Below are 15,950 nucleotides of genomic sequence, written 5' to 3' on the forward strand. Positions count from 1 at the left end.
TTTGATCAACTCTTATACAATGATTTGATTAGATTCTTTCTGAAGCTAAGCTCATCTTGTTAAATGTTACCTTAACTTTTTCATTGACCAGTTTGACAATGAGCCTCACTGACTGTTTTTAAATTTCTTTTCCCTTTTTAAAATAATTAATAGACTTGGTTTTGGTTTTGTTAGAGCAGCTTTATGTTCACAGATAGATTGAGCAGATAGAGAAAGCTCCTAGAGAGCCTCTTTCTCCCCTGCTCAGTTTCCCCAATTATTAACATCTTGCATTAGTGTGATACATTTGTCCCACTTGAAGAACCCATACTGTTACATTATTATTAACAAGGGTCTACATTAGGGTTCATCTTTGTGTTGTACAGTCCTATGGGTTTTGCCAAATGTATTTGTCATGTGTCCACATGTGACTTAATAAATATAATTCTTGGTCTCTTCTCCCGTTCCCGACCCAGAGTTCCTAAAACCCTTGTAGCAATTTCTCGAGTGACTGGGGTGCGGGGAGCATCTTTTATTCTAATATTTAGTCTTTGATCCCCAATTCCTGACACAGGGCTCTTAAAAATCTTCATAATTTCCTGAGTGATGGGGGCGATAAGAGAGTCTTACACAGAACTTCCTAAATCCCTTGGAAATTCCTGGGTGATAGGAGTGTGTTTTCTTCTAAGGAGATGACCCTGTGTGGGCTCCTGGATAGCTTCAGGATGGGGTCTGGTCACCAGAAAGACCAAGCCACGACTAGAAGCTTGGAGCTTTCATCCCCAACCCTCCGTTCTCTGGGGAGGGGAAAGAGGCTGGAGATTGAGTTAGTAATCAACCATGCCGATGAGATGAGGCCTCTCAAAAAATCCGTAAACTAAGGGGTTTGGAAAGCTTCCAGGTTGGTGAATATATCCACGTGCTTGGAGGGTAGCACACCCCAACTCCACAGGGACAGAAGCTTCGGCACCTAGGAAGCTCCTGGACCTTGCCCTATGTACCCCTTCATCTGGCTGTTTATATGTATCCTTTATTATAACCTTTATAGTACACTGGTAAATGTGTTTCCCTGAGTTCTGTGAGTTGTTATAGCAGATTTCCAAAGCAGAGGACAGAGTCGTGGGAACCCTGATTTATAGGCAAGTTGGACTGAAGGGTGAACTTGGGGGCCCCATTACTTATGATTGGCATTAGAAGTGGGGGGGGCGGTCTTCTGTCACTGAGACCTTAACCTGCGAGGTCTACACGAACTCTGGGTAGTTAGTATCAGAATTGAGTTGCGGGACACCCATTTGGTGTCTGGGGAGTTGGAGAATTGGTTGGTGTGGGAAAACCCCCCACACATTTGGTGTATGAAGAGTAGAGGAGACAGAGTTTTGTTTTGTTTTTGTTTTAAGTAATGGCGTGTACCCACCATTACAGTATCATACCTAATAGCTTCACTGCCCCCAAATCCCCTGCGCTCTGATTCATCCCTTTCCTCCCTCACTTCCCTAACCTCTGGTCACCACTGATTTTTTTTTTTTTTACTGTCTCCATAGTTTTGCCTTTTCCAGAATGTCATATAGTCAGCATCATATAGAATACTGACCTTTCAGACTGGCTTCTTTCACTAAGCAATTTGCATTTAAGGTTTCTCTGTGTCTTTTTGTGTCTTGATAGCTCATTTTTAAATCACTGAATGATATTCCATAGTATCAATGTACTGTACCACTGTATGTTTATCCATTCACCATTTGACGAACAGCTTGGTTTCTTGTAGTTTTGACAATTATTAATAAAGCTGCTCTAAACCTTTGTGGGCAGGTTTTTGTGTGGACATGCTTTCAACTCATTTGGGTAAATAAATACCAGGGAGTGCAATTGCTAGATTGTATGGTAAAGCTGTGTCATCTTTGTAAGAAACTGCCGAACTGTCTTCCAAAGTGGCTGTACCATTTTCCGTTCCCACCAGCAATGAGTGAGAATTCCTGTTCCTCTGCATTCTTGCTAGCATTTGGTATAATCAGGTTTTTTCTTTTTTTAATCTTAGCCTTTCTAATAGCTGTATTTTTTGTTTTTTAGACTGACTCGGTTAATTTGTTCAAAAGAACTGGTTATGCATTGAACAGGTGTTTTATATCTTGGCTAAATTAAAAACAGGAAATAAAGCAGAGGGGTATAATCTTTCGTATTATTGTTGTTGCATCCCAATGTCCCACAGTCTAAAAAATGGTTAAAACAATGTCTAATTATTTCTAATACTAAATTCAGGGAGGAGCTCCCTAAAAAGTTGGATTATCTTTGATTCATTGAACAATGAGCTTTTACCCAAAAGGTTCAACCCTTAAAAGAAACAAAACCTAACTAACAAAACCTAACAAAAAAAGTGACCCAGTACTTTAAGAAGACAGTGAATTATAAAGGTAGTTGAAAGAGTAGGGGATTTGGAATCATCAGCTGGATTTGAACCGTGGTTTTACCTTTAATAAACTGGATGAATTCAAATCATTGATTAAACTTTTATGAGCCTCAGGTGCTTGTCTGTAAAACTGTGAAAATAATTCTTAGTTGAAAGGAATATTTTGACCTTTAGAAACTATGTTTTAAAAAGTGTTTGGCATCCAGCTTTCGGTAGCTTAATTGTACATCTTTTTACCCTCCTTACAGTGCTCTGCACATGGTACACAATCAATAAAAATTATTAGAATTCCCATCATCAAAATTCCCTAATCTGATGAAATAGTTGAAGTATTCTATGAACACATGAAGTAAAGATGTAGTTTCATCTTCTATGTATTTGCCTGTTTTAAATAGCTAGTACATAGCATACATAACACAGAGATTTCAAACAAAATTTGTAGATTGCAAGACTTTGGCTCATGCTAAAATATCGAGTGGTTTGGGATTTCCCTGGAGTAGCCAGAAATGAGATATTGGCTTCAAAAACAAATTCATAAAATATGCAATAGTATAGATTCTAGAAACTGGGCACTTGACAGAACTAAGTTACAGTAATTCACTGTCTGGGAATTGACAGAAATGTTCACACAGTGACTATAGTCAGAAACTAGAACCCTGATACTCCCTGTTTATTCTTCCTTACATAACTTTGCTTCTAAAATGGAAGAGTTGCATTTGTGAATTATTTGTTTTAAACATTAAAATAACAAAGGCCATATATGAAGCATTTAATAGGATTTCCTAATCTTTCAGAAAGTAATTTCCAAAAGAAGGAATTTATTATAAGTAACTAAGTATAACAGAATCGTGATTTTTTTTTTGAAACTGTGAAAAGAGCATCAGAGAAGTAGCTCCAATTCACAATCATTTCCCAAAGAAGCCTCAAGGCTGGGCCCAGGTTGGATTCTTAACACAAAAATGGATCCCAGGCCCAGGCAGATCCCCCAGGAAGAGCAGGTTCAAAAGTTTGGTACCAACTACTGTAAAGACTTCTCTTTTGTTTTGTTCTTCCCCCTTTGGGAATTTCTAGAAATTCACAGACCCTTGAAGCCTGTCTTATGAATCCCACGTTAAGCACCTCTACTTCTAGAGAAGAGAAATGCTACAACCCTGAGGATGATGCTTTTAAAGGTACTGGGTTTTTTTAGTGTATAAGTAACTCCTTTATATGAATAATTAATTTAGTGATTAGAAAGGAGAAGTTGTTAATAATAGAAAAATAACTTTTGGCAATTCTTAATAACATGTAGTCTGAATGTATAGACAAGATTTTTATTGAAAGTGAAGCCAGGGGAATGACTTTTAATCTGTATCTGATGAAAGCAAAATTTTCCATCATAGAGTTTCTACTGGGAAGTATCATTCTGTTATGTAATTAATCCTCAGAAAAGGCTGGTTTTGGAGGCCAACAATAGCCAGCCCAGTAATTGACATTGGCTAGAAACAAAAACCCGAAGCAATGCATTATAAAGATGGAAAAATAAAATAAAGTTGGGAATAATGGTGCTACCATCCAGCATTAATTGATGTGCAAAAGCACTCAGAGTTCCCAGGAGAAAAGAATTATTTACATGCAAATTTTTATTATTATGACTACTTAAATTATTGTAATAAATTCATGAAAATTAGACACCTCGCTAGCTTAATGCATATATAAAACCTAATAAAATATTTATGAGCTACATACCAGCAGCTTTATCATTTGGCATAAAAAGTGGTAAACAAGATGACATATTTCTTTAGTCCAAGATCAAACATATTTGGTAAAATTTAGGACCACATAAAATATGACAATGATGTTTAGTTTGAAAACTGCAGAGACCCTCACACACTTTCATAGAAGGAAAAAAGGTCATGATTTGAAAAGATACAGATATTACAGTCATTGAGTCGCTTTAGCGTTTGGGAGGAATAGAACTACCTTGGTTAGCGCATTTTCTGACAGAACACCGTTTTGGTTTATATGCCATATACAAAACTATTAGTATGCGGTTTTACTGTGTACTACAACTTAGGGATTTCTTAATATTTTTTACATCAACTACACCACGTTAAATTATCCAAAGAGAAGTGTAATGAATATAAACTCAGAAAATGGCATCTAAAAGCAACAGAGCATTCCAACGTGAGTCAGGAAATCTTGCAGATGATGTCATATGACTGTTTAATGAATAAATAAAATTTCTACTACCTAGAAAATTGATGTTGAGTAGGAAAAAATCTAGTAGAAAATATTACTATTAATGACAATTGTAAGACGCCATATGATGAAATCTTTAAAATGCCTTGGCATTTATTACTTACATAATTAATGGGTTAACATGTTGGCATGTGATTCCCACGTGTTTTAAAGGGATATTACAGAAGTGGATTCCCCAAAGCAGTTTGTTTCTATCTCTATTATGGCTTTATTACTTGCTACCTTTTACATATTTATGTAAAAGCCTTACTTCTCCTTCTAGGTTGTAAGTTTATGGTGGGTAGGAAGTGTGTCTGATTTAACTTTTGTGTCTCCATGGTACCTAATACATGATTCACATATATTTGGGACTCAGTAAATATTAGTTGATGGAATACTTACATTTGCTTTTAAGTATTATCCTCTGATAGAAGAAATATTAAAAATTTTTAAAATGGTGTTTTACAATTTAAATTATTATGAATGGTGGATATAACAGAAGAAATATATACTACCAACATATTAATAGAAATTGGGTTAGCATAGTGAAATTACTGTCTTCTTTTTTCTGTTCTAACTTGTTTATGATATGGTCATATTATCTTTCTAATAGAAGGAATAAATAACAACAAAATGACACTTGATATTCTACTAGATTAAAAATCAGTTTATTAGAATTATGGTGACCTCTCCACTATAATAGTGACCTTCCTCTCCCCTCCCCACCCTCATACTCCCCACTACCACCTTCCTCTCCCCCCACTTACCATCTAGGTGATTTATGATGGAACAGGAACAAGGTGAAAAAGATAGGTTTGGAAGGAGAGAGAAGAGGTAATGGTGATGTTAACCCTGAGATGCTCATTCATTCATTTAGAAATACTGAGTGGTCTGAATGGTGGCAAATGCCTGGGGTCAGGAAGCAGCAGTGGGGGAGGAGTGCAGAGACCTCAATGCCACAGGCAAACTGCAGGACACTGGGGGCCACCATCCCAGATGCCCAGAGACCAAGTGGCCAAACAACATTCATTCAATCCAAGGAGGACTCACAGGACAGAGAGAGGCTGAAACACCTTTCCTGCTCTGCCGTGAGGCCTTGTAAATTTGCCCTGCACCTCCCAGAGCAAGGAGAGAAACACAGAAAGACTAATGGGTTCATTTTAAATGACTGTTTAAAATGGGAAGAAATTACTTTTAAGTGGTAGGATCAAGTGTATTATTCTGTCATCCCTGGGAAGAGGGGGTGAGAGCAGGATGAGATTAATAGACAGGTTAAAGGAAAGGTGTGTCTCGCATGTGTCTGATCAGTGTCTCCTCAATTTACACCTGCTATACATTTTATTAATTTCTTTTTCAAAAAAATTGAGCACTTGCTATATACAAATCACTAGACCAGGAGTGATTTTTTTCACAGAAAAATATAATTATAATAAAAGTATGGAGACTGGCATTAGGTGAGGTCACTGGAGCTCCCAAACTATAAAGTTTTGAGAAAGATGAGATACAATGACCAGTTATATTAGTTAACTTATCACTTTATTTTATTTTTTAAGGGCTTGTTTTTGTTTTGTTTTTTAAAAATTTATTTTGGCTGCTCTGGGTCTTAGTTGCGGCACGCAGGATCTCGTTTTATTTTGTGGGATCTTTTTAGTTGCGGCATGCGGACTTCTTAGGTGCGGCATGCGAGCATGTGAACTCTTAGTTGCAACATGCATGTGGGATCCAGTTCCCCAACCAGGGATCTAACCTGGGCCCCCTGCATTGGGAATGTGGAGTCTTACCCACTGGACCACCAGGGAAGTCCCTAATTTATCGTTTTAAATGGAATTACTTAGAGGGAACACAGTAATCTGTTGCACGTTACCAGCACCAAAGTCTCTAAGCTAAGTCAGCTTGCAGGTTTTCAACCAAAGAATGATCTTGGAACCTGAAAACTAATCACTGTGCATTCTGAACAAGTGCTGTTTAACTTGCTTCAACAATATTGGGAAGAAAAACGGCTTTGAAAGTCATTTAAAGTAATAACAGCTCTGTATCATGCAGAAAAAACTGACGTGCAGAAAAAATGACATTATTACATGTCTTACATTTTATTTCATGATAAAACTGCCGATGGCGTTGCATCACTGAAGTCAAATTGGGAGGGGGATTCAGTGTTGAAACTCAGATATGGATTCAAGAACAGGTACAATTACTTTCCTTCTACTCAACAAATATTTACAAAGCAGCTGATATGCCAGGCACTGCTTCCCAAATGGTAAGCAAGTGTAGACTAGTAGGGAAGTTTAAAAACAGAATTCTTTTTCTCAGAAAAATAGACATTGTGCTTGTGCATTGGCTAAACTTTTATCTCAGATGAACCAAGTTATATCCCACTTCAGATATATTCCCTGTTCTTCAGAAACTGCCAGTTATCTCACATTAAAAAATATCTTTTCTATCTTGGAAACCTTACCAGTTACTATTTGAAAAAGCTTCAGTTTACAAAGTTTCATTGTACATAAAATTTTAACCCATCTTAGAAAAGAGAGAGGGAGAGACCTTCAAGATGGTGGAGGAGTAAGACATGGAGATCACCTTCCTCCCCACAAATACACCAGAAATACATCTACATGTAGAACAACTCCTACAGAACACCTACTAAATGCTGGCAGAAGACCTCAGACTTCCCAAAAGGCAAGAAACTCTCCAAGTACCTGGGTAGGGCAAAAGAGAAAAGAAAAAACAGAGACAAAAGAATAGGGATGGGACCTGCACCAGTAGGAGGGAGCTGTGAAGGAGGAAAAGTTTCCACACACTAGGAAGCCCCTTCACTGGCGGAGATGGGGGGGAGGCAGCGGAGGGGAAGCTTCAGAGCCACTGAGAAGAGTGCAGCAACAGGGGTGCAGAGGGCAAAGCGGAGAGATTCCCTCACAGAGGATCGGTGCCGACCAACACGCACCAGCCCAAGAGGCTTGTCTGCTCACCCTCCAGGACAGGTGGGGGCAGGGAGCTGAGGCTCAGGCTTCAGAGGTCAGATCCCAGGGAAAGGACTGGGGTTGGCTGTGTGAACACAGCCTGAAGGGGTCTAGTGTGCCACAGCTAGCCAGAGGGAGCCCGGAAAAAGTCTGGACCTGCTGAAGAGTCAAGAGACCATTGTTTCGGGGTGCACGAGGAGAGGGGATTCAGAACACCACCAAAATGAGCTCCAGAGAAGGGCACGAGCCGCGGCTATCAGCACGGAGCCTAGAGACGGACGTGAGACTCTAAGGCTGCTGCTGCAGCCACCAAGAAACCTGTGTGCAAGCACAGGTCACTATCCACACCTTCCCTCCCTGGAGCCTGTGCAGCCTGCCACTGCCAGGGTCCCGTGATCCAGGGACAACTTCCTCGGGAGAATACACACCTCAGGCTGTTGCAATGTTACATTGGCCTCTGCTGCTGCAGGCTCGCCCCGCATTCTATACCCTTCTCTCCCCCCGGCCTGAGTGAGCCAGAGCCCCCTAATCAGCTACTCCTTTAACCCCGTCCTGTCTGAGTGAAGAACAGACGCCCTGAGGTGACCTACATGCAGAGGTGGGGCCAAATCCAAAGCTGAACCCCAGGAGCTGTGCGAACAAAGAAGAGAAAGGGAAATCTCTCCCAGCAGCCTCAGGAGCAGCGGAGTAAATCTCCACAATCAACTTGATGTATCCTGCATCTGTGGAATACATGAATAGACAATGAATCATCCCAAAATCAAGGCGGTGGACTTTGGGAGAAACTGTAGTCTTGGGGTTTGCTTTCTGCATCTAATTTGTTTCTGGTTTTATGTTTATCTTAGTTCAGTATTTAGAGTTTATTATCATTGGTAGATTTGTTTACTGATTTGGTTGCTCTCTTCCTTTTTTTATATATATACAGGTATATATATATATTTCCTTTTTCTGTTTTTGTGAGTGTGTATGTGTATGATTCTTTGTGTGATTTAGTCTGTATAGCTTTGCTTTTGCCATTTGTCCTAGGGTTCTGTCTCTCCTTTTTTTGTTTGTTTGTTTTTTGAATAGTTTTTAGTGCTTGCTATCATTGGTGGATTTGTTTTTTGGTTTGGTTGCTCTCTTCTTTCTTTCTTTCTTTTTTTAATTTTTAATAAATTTTTTATTTTTAATTTTAATAACTTTCCTTCCTCCGTTCCTTCCTCCCTTTTCTTCTGAGCCATGTGGCTGACAAGGTCTTGGTGCTCTCACTGGGTGTCAGGCCTGTGCCTCTGAGGTGGGAGAGCCAAGTTCGAGACATTGGTCCACCAGAGACCTCCCAACTCCATATAATATCAAACAGGGAAAGCTCTCCCAGAGATCTCCATCTCAACACTAAGACCCAGCTCCACTTAGCGACCAGCAAGCTACAGTGCTGGACACGCTATGCCAAACAACTAGCAAGACAGGAACACAACCCCACTTGTTAGCGGACAGACTGCCTAAAATCATAATAAGGTCACAGACACCCCAAAACACACCATCGAATGCTGTCCCACCTACCAGAAAGACAAATCGTATCAAGTATCTTTTCCAACCACAATGCTATGAGAATAGATATCAATTACAGGAAAAAAACTCTAAAAAGTACAAACACATGGAGGCTAAACAATACACTACTTAATAATGAAGTGATCACTGAAGAAATCAAAAAGGAAATAAAAAAATACCTAGAAACAAATGACAATGAAAATATGATGACCCAAAACCTATGGGATGCAGGAAAAGCAGTTCTAAGAGGGAAGTTTATAGCAATACAGTCCTACCTCAAGAAACAAGAAGAATCTCAAATAAACAACCTAAACTTACACCTAAAGCAATTAGAGAAAAAAGAACAAAAAAACCTCAAAGTTGGCAGAAGGAAAGAAATCATAAAGACCAGATCAGAAATAAATGAAAAAGAAATGAAGGAAACAATAGCAAAGATCAATAAAATTAAAAGCTGGTTCTTTGAGAAGATAAACAAAATTGATAAACCATTAGCCAGACTCATCAAGAAAAAAAGGGAGAAGACTCAAATCAATACAATTAGAAATGAAAGAGGAGAAGTAACAACTGACACTGCAGAAATACAAAGGACCATGAGAGATTACTACAAGCAACTATATGTCAATAAAATGGACAACCTGGAAGAAATGGATAAATTCTTAGAAAAGCACAACCTTCCAAAACTGAACCAGGAAGAAATAGAAAATATAAACAGACCAATCACAAGCACTGAAATTGAGACGGTGATTAAAAATCTTCCAACAAACAAAAGCCCAGGACCAGATGGCTTCACAGACGAATTCTATCAAACATTTAGAGAAGAGCTAACACCTATTCTTCTCAAACTCTTCCAAAAGATAGCAGAGGGAGGAACACTCCCAAACTCATTCTGCAAGGCCACCATCACCCTGATACCAAAACCAGACAAAGATGTCATAAAGAAAGAAAACTACAGGCCAATATCACTAATGAACATAGATGCAAAAATCCTTAAGAAAATACTAGCAAACAGAATCCAACAGCACATTAAAAGGATCATACACCATGATCAAGTGGGGTTTATACCAGGAATGCAAGGATTCTTCAATATATGCAAATCAATCAATGTGATACACCATAATAACAAATTGAAGGAGAAACCATATGATCATCTCAATAGATTAAGAAAAATCTTTTGACAAAATTCAACACCATTTATGATAAAACCCTCCAGAAAGTAGGCACAGAGGGAACTTACCTCAACATAATAAAGACCATGTATGACAAACCCACAGCCAACATCATTCTCCATGGTGAAAAACTGAAACCATTTTCTCTAAGATCAGGAGCAAGACAAGGTTGTCCAGTCTCACCACTGTTATTCAACATAGCTTTGAAAGTTTTAGCCAAGCAATCAGAGAAGAAAAAGAAATGAAAAGAATCCAAGTTGGAAAAGAAGAAGTAAAGCTGTCACTGTTTGCAGATGACATGATACTATACATAGAGAATCCTAAAGATGCTACCAGAAAACTACTAGAGCTAATCAACAAATTTGGTAAAGTAGCAGGATACAAAATTAATGCACAGAAATCTCTGGCATTCTTATACACTAATGATGAAAAATCTGAGAGTGAAATTAAGAAAACACTCCCATTTACCATTGCAACAAAAAGAATAAAATACCTAGGAATAAACCTACCTAAGGAGACAAAAGACCTGTATGCAGAAAACTATAAGACACTGATGAAATAAATTAAAGATGATACAAACAGATGGAGACATATACCATGTTCTTGGATTGGAAGAATCAACATTGTGAAAATGACTCTACTACCCAAAGCATCTACAGATTCAATGCAATCCCTATCAAACTACCACTGGAATTTTTAACAGAACTAGAACAAAAAGGTTCACAATTTGTATGGAAACACAAAAGACCCCAAATAGCCAAAGCAATCTTGAGAAAGAAAAACAGAGCTGGAGGAATCAGGCTCCTGGACTTCAGACTACTACAAAGCTACAGTAATCAACACAGTATGGTACTGGCACAAAAGCAGAAATACAGATCAATGGAACAGGATAGAAAGCCCAGAGATAAACCGGTACACATATGGTCACCTTATCTTTGATAAAGGAGGCAAGAATATACAGTGGAGAAAAGACAGCCTCTTCAATAAGTGGTGCTGGGAAAACTGGACAGATACATGTAAAAGAATGAAATTAGAACACTCCCTAACACCATACACAAAAATACACTCAAAATGGATTAAAGACCTAATTGTAAGGCCAGACACTATCAAACTCTTAGAAGAAAACATAGGCAGAACACTCTATGACATAAATCACAGTAAGATCTTTTTGACCCATCTCCTAGAGAAATGGAAATAAAAACAAAAATAAATAAATGGGACCTAATGAAACTTAAAAGCTTTTGCACAGCAAAGGAAACCATAAAGAAGACAAAAAGACAACCTTCAGAATGGGAGAAAATATTTGCAAATGAAGCAACTGACAAAGGATTAATCTCCAAAATTTATAAGCAGCTCATGCATCTCAATATCAAAAAAACAACCCAATCCAAAATGGGCAGAAGACCTAAAAAGACATTTCTCCAAAGAAGATATACAGATTGCCAACAAACACATGAAAGGATGCTCAACCTCATTAATTATTAGAGAAATGCAAATCAAAATTATAATGAGAGGCTTCCCTGGTGGCACAGTGGTTGAGAATCTGCCTGCTAATGCAGGGGACACGAGTTTGAGCCCTGGTCTGGGAAGATCCCACATGCCGCGGAGCAACTCGGCCCGTTGAGCCACAACTACTGAGCCTGCACTTCTGGACCCTGTGCTCCGCAACAAGAGATGCCGTGATGGTGAGAGGCCCGTGCACCGCGATGAAGAGTGGCCCCCGCTTGCCACAACTAGAGAAAGCCCTCGCACAGCGGCGAAGACCCAACACAGCCAAAAGTAAAATAAAATAAATAAATAAATAAAAGAAATGCATTTCCCTTTTAAAAAAACTACAATGAAGTATAACCTCACACCAGTCAGAATGGCCATCATCAAAATATCTACAAACAATAAAAGCTGGAGAGGGTATGGAGAAAAGGGAACCCTCTTGCACTGTTGCTGGGAATGTAAATTGATACACTATGTTCTCCATAGTGTTCTCCACTATGGAGAGCAGTATGGAGTTTTCTTAAAAAACTAAAAGTGGGACTACCATATGACTCAGCAATCCCACTACTGGGCATATACCCTGAGAAAAGCATAATTCAAAAAGTGTCTTGTACCACAATGTTCACTGCAGCTCTCTTTACAATAGCCAGGACATGGAAGCAACCTAAGTGTCCATCGACAGATGAATGGATAAAGAAGATGTGGCACATATATACAATGGAATATTACTCAGCCATAAAAAGAAAAGAAATTGAGTTAGTTGTAGTGAGGTGGATGGACCTAGAGTCTGTCATACAGAGTGAAGTAAGTCAGAAAGAGAAAAACAAATACTGTATGCTAACACATATATATGGAGTCTAAAAAAAAAAAAAAGGTTCTCATGAACATCGGGGCAGGACAGGAATAAAGATGCAGATGTATAGAATGGACTTGAGGACACGGGGAGGGGGAAGGGTAAGCTGGGACCAAGTGAGAGAGTGGCATGGACATATATACACTATCAAATGGAAAATAGATAGCTAGTGGGAAGCAGCTGCATAGCACAGGGAGATCAGCTCAGTGCTTTGTGACCACCTAGAGAGATGGGTTAGGGAGGGTGGGAGTGAGACGCAAGAGGGAGGGGATATGGGGATATATGTATACATATAGCTGATTCACTTTGTTATACAGCAGAAACTAACACACCATTGTAAAGCAATTATAGTCCAATAAAGATGTTAAAAAAAAAAAAGAAAAGAGAGAAACAGCACTACAAGGAGCACTGAATTAGCTCACTTAGAATATAAGTGGGGGAGGTGGCCTGAGATAAGATTTCTGGAGTAATGAAAATATCTCAAATGAAGTTGGACAGATCCAGAATTTAAAGAATTTATTTAAACTGCATCAAAGAAGCTTGGCCATGCTTTCTTATATAAACTTATAGCCATTTTAATAGAGTTACATTTAATTGCACATTTCACTTGTAAACCACATTTGAGCTCAAGGTAGTTGCTGATGATTTGGAAGAAGAAATGTTCATGTTTGGAAGATGTTCCCCCATTTATAAACCCAGTAAATGTGCAACTAGCATTTTGACTTTGAGTTTTCTTTCAGTTCAGACTGGGGGCATTTTACTTCTCTTCAAGTCACTTAGTAGCACCATGGTCAGTATAGCATGAAAAACACAAGGACACTGATTTGGAGAAACTGGCTTGAGTTGAGTGTTACCATTCACTGTGATTCAACCTCTCTAATCTTTTTTAGCCTACTTTTAAAATTCTTTTCCATTATGGTTTATTGCAGGATATTGAATATAGTTACCTGTGCTGTACAGTATGATCTTGTTGTTTATTTATTTATATATAATCGTTTGTATCTGATCTCAAGCTCCTAATTTATCTCTCCCCTACCCCTCTTCCCCTTTGGTAACCATAAGTTGTTTTCTATGTCTCTGAGTCTGTTTCTGTTTCATAAATGAGTTCATTGGTATCATATTTTAGATTACACATATAAGTGATAGCGTGGTATTTTTCTTTCTGACTTACTTCACTTAGTATGATAATCTCTAGGTCCGTCTATGTTGCTGCAAATGGCATTATGTCATTCTTTATATGGCTGAGTAATATTCCATTGTATAAATGTATATACCACATTTTCTTTTTTTCTTTTTTTCTTTTTTTTTTTGTTGTACGCAGGCCTCTCACTGTTGTGGCCTCTCACTGTTGTGGCCTTTCCTGTTGCGGAGCACAGGCTCCGGATGCACAGGCTCAGTGGCCATGGCTCATGGGGCTCAGCCGCTCCGCGGCACGTGGGATCTTCCTGGACCGGGGCACGAACCCGTGTCCCCTGCATCGGCAGGAGGACTCCCAACCACTGCGCCACCAGGGAAACCCAACCACATTTTCTTTATCGATTCATCTGTTGATGGACATTTAGGTTGCTTCCATGTCTTGACTGTTGTGAATAGTGCTGCTATGAACATTGGGATGCATGTATCTTTTCAAATTAGTTTTCTTCAGATGTATACCCAGGAGTGGGATTACTGGATCATATGACAACTCTTTTTAGTTTTTTAAGGAACCTCCCTACTGTTCTTAGTAGTGGCTCTACCAATTTACATTCCCACCAACAGTGTAGGAGGGTTCCCTTTTCTCCATACCTTCTCCAGAATTTATTATTTGTAGACTTTTTGATGATGGCCATTCTGATCAGTGTGAGGTGATACCTCATTGTGGTTTTGATTTGCATTTCTCTAATAATTAACAATGTTGAGTATCTTTTATTGGCCATCTGTATGTCTTCTTTGGAGAAATGTCTGTTTCTGCCCATTTTTTTGATTACGTTGTTTGTTTTTTTGTTACTGAGTTGTATGAGCTGTTTTGTATATTTTGGAAATTACGCCCTTGTCGGTCACATCGTTTGAAAATACTTTTCTCCATTCTGTAGGTTGTCTTTTTGTTTTGTTTATGATTTCCTTTGCTGTGCAAAAGCGTGTAAGTTTGATTACAACCTCTCTAATCTTTATCCATAAAATGGAATTCTTCCAGGGAACAAGCAGATGAAATCATGTGTAGACACATGCTTTGTAAACTATAAAGTATTAAAAATATGTAAGATATTGTTTTGTGATTATATAACTTGGGAGATAAGTTTAGATTGAGTAAGAGTGGTAATCTCAAGTTAGATGACTCAAAACATCTGGTGTTAAATCAAGTGAAGCTAAAAATCCTACTGTAAAATTACATAGAAACAAATATTTTTGGAATCCTATAAATAAAATTAAATTACATTTATTGAGATCACCAAAGCTTGAATTGAAAGGCAGTAAAGGGAAAAATTATAGTTCAAGACACAAATGATCTGTTCTAAGGGGGAAAAAATGTTCCCTGTCAATCTTTAATAGCTAGCAGGTTTTAAAACTAGTCAAATTTAGCATAATAATACAACTTCATTATGTTGAAATCATGCTGATATTGTATTCAGATGTACAATCCAGCATGAAAATGATGGATATACTCATAGTGAGATGACTAAGAGCTAAAGTAACTAATTTTCATTCTTGCCACATCTTTTCATTACTGTAAGATCTTTGATCTTGAAATAATACATAGTTTTATCAAATTAAACCTGTATTTTATTATAATAGGTCCATATGATACTGATATTGATATTTTTTATTGATATATGTATGTGTGAACTTTTAGTAGAATGAAGAAAAATAATGGAATTAGGCCCATTGATTTCTCAAATTTGTATAAAAACTGTCTTTTAGTCTTTTACTAAAAAATAATATTAATTTGGGAATACCATTTCTGAAGATTTAATTTCTTCTATAGCCATATGCAACATAATGGAATGTGAAACCTAGTTTGAACGTGCAATCCAATGCCACATATATATTTATGCCCTTGGTCAAACCAGGGGACTCAAGTACATAATGTTGTATAATATATTGCTCTGATAGTAATATATACTCTCTGCCTAGTACTATCTGTTTTTCTTATGGCTCTTGCCAGCGTAGTTGAGGGATTTCACTTTGTAACTGCTCTGTCAAATCAATTCTGTCCTTCTGGTTCTGTGCAATGTAACAGTGTGACATCCAGAGCTTATTCAGATGAGCAGAGAGCAAATGAATTTCCTTCCGTTCCTCTGTTGAAGGGAAGAGAAATTTCTTCGACCTGTAAATGCTGAGAGTGTCGTACTATCCTTTACAGTAGATGAATCTCAACA

Source organism: Kogia breviceps, chromosome 13 (genome assembly GCF_026419965.1).
Source record: "Kogia breviceps isolate mKogBre1 chromosome 13, mKogBre1 haplotype 1, whole genome shotgun sequence".
In the NCBI taxonomy this organism is placed as follows: Eukaryota; Metazoa; Chordata; class Mammalia; order Artiodactyla; family Physeteridae; genus Kogia; species Kogia breviceps.